The sequence below is a fragment of the Lactuca serriola genome, chromosome 4 (genome assembly GCF_051521515.1).
Source record: "Lactuca serriola cultivar US96UC23 chromosome 4, Lser_US96UC23_V15, whole genome shotgun sequence".
Taxonomy (NCBI): domain Eukaryota; kingdom Viridiplantae; phylum Streptophyta; class Magnoliopsida; order Asterales; family Asteraceae; genus Lactuca; species Lactuca serriola.
Genome location: NC_136411.1, coordinates 73932082 through 73938081, shown reverse-complemented (window position 1 = coordinate 73938081; position 6000 = coordinate 73932082). Strand labels below are relative to the sequence as shown.

At 36.7% G+C, this 6000-nt stretch overlaps 1 long non-coding RNA gene across 3 annotated transcripts; it reads right to left on the bottom strand.

The window, feature by feature from the left end:
- Window positions 1–760: 760 nt before the first annotated feature.
- Window positions 761–2942, bottom strand: LOC145100197 (uncharacterized). Of its 3 annotated transcripts, XR_013704877.1 has the most exons (8): window positions 2685–2747; window positions 2532–2603; window positions 1853–1928; window positions 1717–1765; window positions 1561–1616; window positions 1283–1481; window positions 1169–1216; window positions 761–1003 (listed from the first exon to the last, which is right to left on the bottom strand). It is a non-coding gene; the product is annotated as an uncharacterized LOC145100197 (long non-coding RNA). The 3 variants fall into 3 exon arrangements; XR_013704878.1 differs by having other exon boundaries at window positions 1169–1208; window positions 2532–2942; XR_013704879.1 differs by having other exon boundaries at window positions 1283–1350; window positions 2532–2749.
- Window positions 2943–6000: the final 3058 nt, after the last annotated feature.

Genomic DNA, 6000 nt, shown 5'->3' with positions numbered 1-6000 from the left:
TAACACGGTTTATTTACAAAACTGGGCCATATGACTCTTTAGATAAAACATCCCGGTTTTTTCAATGAACCTGGGTTCTTTAACTCGATCATGTAGCCCGGTTCCTTACAGCAAACTGGGTCATATAGTTCTCCTTTTTATAAAACCCGGTTTCTACATAATACACCCTGGTTTTTTTAATAACCGGGCGGGTCCTATGTGGTTTTTTGTAGTAGTGCACTACAAAAAAATGTCAATTAGTGACCAAAACAAAATGGTCACTAACAATAGAATGAATCGTCACTAAATGATTTAGTGACCAAAATTCCGGTTGTCACTTTTCGTCACTATAGGTCCGTCACAAAACCGACTTAGTGACCAAATATAAATATGGTCACTAAACAGTGACTAAAATATATTCGTCACTAAATCTGTGATGATCCACTTCGTCACTAAATGTTGTCACTAATCAACGAAAGTCGTCACTATTTTTTCTACTTAGTGACCAATAAATGTCGTCACTGTTTTATCCAATTAGTAACCATAGAAAGTTGTCACATGTTTATCTAATTAATGACTATAACACGTCACTGATTTATCATATTAGACACAAAAAGAGGTCAATAATTAAGAAATTATTGAAATACAAAATGTCATTTTTAATATGAAATATGACAATATCCAATTGGAGAAAATTTCAATCCTATAAATTTTTACAATACAACAAAAATAACCAAATAAATCTTCACAATTATAATATGAAAATTAAATGTCATTTTAAAAAAAAAACAAAATCCATATATTTTATCCAATATTTCAAAAAACAAACATATAAAGATCAATGTGGATTAAAAGTAAATTCAAATTGCTTCCAAGGGTAAACTTGTGTTCGACCAACCACACATACAGAGGTGAAAACTGAAAGCTGAAAGGGATGGGGTTCTTCTGTGAACGATGATTCTCAAAAGGTAAACATGTCTCTTTTTCTCCTCTCTTGCACACATTCTTCATCTAGTCATTATCACTACCAAAATAAAAATAAAAAAGTAAAAAGAAATGTCTCAAAAGGTACATTGATTAAAGCTTCTAGTAAGTTTTTGGCTTGATCAAGATTGCGTCTCACATGATTGACAAATAAAATGTAAGATTAAGAAGTAGGATGAGAACATATATGGGTCAAAAAGCTAACCTGGCGAAGCTTTTCAAATGATTGGACATTGTTTTCTCTTCTTTGCATCTGAAAATATATAAACATTTTTAATACCTTAGATTATGTAAAAATATGAAGAATTGAAATACTTACCCTTCTTGTATGAAGTCTGTGAGCTTTCTCCCTTGGTCTAAGTACATTGTATGGATTGGTGTCATTAACTGGAGGAAGTGGTTGTAATAACAACAAAAAGGAAAAAAATTTGTTTTTTACCATTCAGGGGCAAAATGGTCATTTGAAAGAGGAAACTAACCTGCAGGCGACATAGAACGCGTTTAAGCCATCTTTCACGCTGATAAAAAGGAACAAATTTGTGAGCAAAAATTAAAAAGCATAACACCAAGAGTACTCATTGTAAAAAAATGAGATACCTTTTCTTTCGAGTAACTGTAAATTGACTGGAATACCCCATATTGTATGGAAGGGCCTACCAAATAGATAAAATTCAAGATATAATGATCGTTAGCTACTCTGAGTTTTGTTCATGCTACTCTCCAAATGCAAATTGAAAAAATCCTAAGAGTTACATTGGTTCCTAATAGTCGGAGAATGGTACAGAGTAATGATCAAATCATCCTATTGAAAAAGTAATAAAAAAAACATAGTTAATAAATTTACCGAAATCAAATCATCCTATTGAAAAAGGAATTATGAGAAACTTACTTCCATTTCTATCAGGTAAAGGAGGGGCAAGGGGGGTCCACAGTAGTATGTCCCCTAATTGATGTAGCATTGATATCTGTGGACCTAGATGAAGCAGAGGGATTAAAAATTCAATATGTTGCTTTATTAGTATTACACTAGTATACATTAACACATATGAGATTAAGTGGATGGAATGGAATGAACATGGATTGGAATGGAATAAGCAAGGTAATGGAATGCATTGTTACAAGAAAAATTTTCACCACCGATATCCATCATTTCATTGGTGCGTTTAAACTTATTGAAAACTAGGTTGCTATAATACACATATAGTGGAAGTATGTAGCTATTTCTAGGATTTACAATGTTGTGGTAGAATTGGTAAATTGAAATAAAAGAGAATCAGATACCATTTCATTCCTTTTCAGATTACATTGTACCAAAAAATACATGTCTCTCATTCCGTAGCCTTCTTTTCTAACAACTCAAAATCAACTCAAAAAAAATATCAAGCTTCAAAAAAACCAAAATTGAAATAATTTATGTCCCACATGATAAAAAAAGATTGGGTAATCACCTCGATTAGGGCACCAAATTCTGAATCAAAGCTTTGATATATTTTGCAAAAAAATTCCAAAATAAAATGAAACATTTAAACAATAATAATAATATAAAGTAGAAGAGTCAAGAGGCCGACCTCATCTATAACATTGTTGACCTCATCTTTAACAACTCTTCCAGCACAAAAGATGTCTCTTTCTGCAAAATACTGATAACAAAAAAACATTTAAAAACTAAATTTCACCAATAGCAAGACGAGAAAGTACAATCTTGGCACCACTCTTCACACATTTATCCAACATATCATAAATGATATTCCACTCTGCATCAACTATAGACTGATATTGCAATGAATCTGAAAAGTCTGTTGATAAAAACAAAAAGAATGTCAAATGTTAAATCATATCAAACTAAACGAATAAGATCATAACACTAATTAATCACATCAAAATTTCCATAATACGGAGGATAAATAACAGAAAATCACAAAAAATTCCAACATTACTCAGAGGCACACAACAAATCGATCATAAAATCTCAAACTAAACAGTGGGGAACAAACGCCACCACAACAACCCTCAATCGGAAACATACAATAAAGTTAAATAAATCGGCTCCTTTCATAAGTGATTACGTATTATTAGAGGATAATTTCTAGTATTTATTGTATTTATCTGTATACTTGTTTATCTCCTTTATCATAGGAGCAATTGTTGTAATCCTCTTTATATATTGTTATGTTAATATCAATACAATTCAAAGGTTTGATTTTACCCATTGTTACATGGTATCAGTCGTTCACACCTTCTTTCTCTCCCCTTCAATTTCTAATTTTATTTTGGGATATTATTATGGCTCCATCGTCGTCCTCCTCTTCATCCACCGATGGCCCGTTCTCCATGAACACTCTATTACATATGCTGACTATCAAGCTTTCATCCAACAATTATTTTCTCTGGCGCAACCAGATGCTTCCCATCTTCACCTATCAACAACTATCAGGGCATATCGACGACACTTCTTCTTCTCCGCCGCCTACCATCACTGAAGAAAATAAAACTATTTCAAATCCTGCTCTTGCTCTCTGGAATGATGCAGATCAGCGTGCCATTATTCTCTTGCATTCATCTCTCACTGAAGAAGCAGCGGCTGAAGTATTGGGTCTTTCCACTGCTCGACAGATCTGGCAAGCTCTTGAATCTGCTTATAGCAATTGCTCTGTAGAACGCATTCAATCCCTGCGTGATTCTCTTCGTCAGTTGACCAAAGGAACATCTTCTGTTCCTGATTATAGTCGTCGTTTCAAGGCCATCTGTGATCAACTATCTGCGATTGGACACCCGGTTGTTGAAATCGACAAACTACACTGGTTTCTTTGTGGCTTAGGACCATCCTATGAAACATTCTCTACAGCGATTCGAGCCACAAAGCCAGCACCCGTCTTTCGTGATCTTGTTACGCAAGCAGAAAGTCACGAGTTATTTTTCCATGGTGCTCCTACTCCTCCGGCCGCTTTTCATGTGCAACAACACCAATCATCTCCTGGTCGGGGTCGTTCCACCTCTTACCGTGGGAACAACTCTCGAGGTGGCAGGGGGCGTGGTCAAGGGAGACGACCTCCTCATTGTCAACTCTGCAGAAACAATGGACATTATGCGTCTTCCTGTCCAAATCTTCACACCTATGCCAGTCAAGCTGCTTCCTCAGATGAATCTTTATCGAAGGCTTTCCATGCCCAATGTCATGTCACCACCAACACTCCTGATTGGCATGTTGATTCCGGGGCCACTGCTTATATGACCCCAGATCGTGAAACCCTACATCACTCAGCACCATACCAAGGTAACAATGAAGTAATCTTTGGAAATGGCAAAAAGCTTCCTATCACTCATACAGGTTCTTCCATTATCTCAAACATCATTCCTTTAAGTGATGTTCTTGTCATTCCTAATCTCACAAAAAACTTATTATCTGTCAGCAAGCTTACCAAGGACTATCCTGTTGATGTCCTTTTCTCTCAACCTTTTTTTGAAATTCAGGATCGGAAAACAAAACTGGTACTTGCTAAAGGAAGCTGTCAAAATGGTCTTTATGTGTTGAAGGATGAACCTAAAGCCTTGGTTGCTACCTCTAGAGTTTCCAATCGAGCTTCTTATGAATTATGGCATGCTCGTCTAGGCCACGTGTCTTTTGATATTATTTCCCTTTTAAATAAGTTAGGTGTTTTATCTATTACTTCATTGTTACCAAAACCAACTGTTTGCACTGCTTGTCAACTTGCAAAAGGGCAACGTTTATCTTTTAATCTAAATTACAAACGTTCATCTCACCCTTTAGATATAATACATTGTGATTTATGGGGACCAGCTCCCGTTTGTTCTAAAGATGGTTATCAATATTATGTTGCATTTATTGACGATTACTCCAGGTTTACATGGTTCTACCCACTTAAAACCAAAACGGGTTTTTATTCGATCCTACCTGCTTTTATTAATCTTGTTCAAACTCAATGCTCGAGAAAGATAAAGGTGTTTCAAAGCGATGGTGGCACGGAATTTGTGAATCACACAGTCCGTAAAATTTTTGAAGACAATGGCACACTTCATAGGTTTTCGTGTCCTTACACACCTCAACAAAACGGACGAGCGGAACGAAAACATAGGCATATTGTGGAAACTGGCTTAGCAATGTTGTTTAATGCTAAAGTTCCTGCATGTTATTGGGTTGATGCATTTACCACAGCTACATTCATAATTAATCGTTTACCTACTCCATTATTGGCAAACCAATCACCATTCCGCTTGATCTTCAATCAAGATCCACAATATGCCAACTTTCGTACATATGGATGTCAGGTATTCCCTTATTTGCGTGACTATTCCAAACACAAATTTGAACCTCGAAGCATTCCATGTGTATTTATTGGCTATAGTCCGCAACATAAAGGGTACAGGTGTCTTGATCCCGCATCTTCTCGTGTCTACATCACTCGACATGCACGATTTAATGAGCAAGTGTTCCCGTTTCATGGTACATCTCTTGACCCAAATTTATCTCAATTAACTCTTACTACTTTTCTTGAAGAACTTCCACAGTCTCCATCATCTCTTGATGTGCCACCTCGTCTTACTCCTCCTCTCAAAGCTCCTGAGCATACTATAAAATCAGCACCTTGTGCTCTTTGCAAGCCACTGGACGAACATCTAGACCGCCCTGCCAACCTTTTAAATGAACAGGTCCATACGGATGCAACTTATCCTTCTGCAGCTGTTTCGTCTACTACAACTCCTGCTGACCAGGCTCCTGTTTCATCTGATCATCCAGCCCCACGCACATCGTCTCTTATGCCATCACCTGAACCTCCCGTATCGAGTCATCCAATGATTACCAGGTCCAAGGCTGGTATTTTTCGACCAAAACTTCAGGTTGATCTAGCCTCCCTCTCTACTCACTGTCTTCATGTTGCATTACTATCGACAACTGAACCCAAAGGTTTTAAAACGGCAGCCAAAGATCCAAAATGGATGGCTGCCATGAATGAAGAATTTGAGTCTTTGCAACAAAATAAAACGTGGACCTTAGTACCACGTCCTGGTCTCACCAAC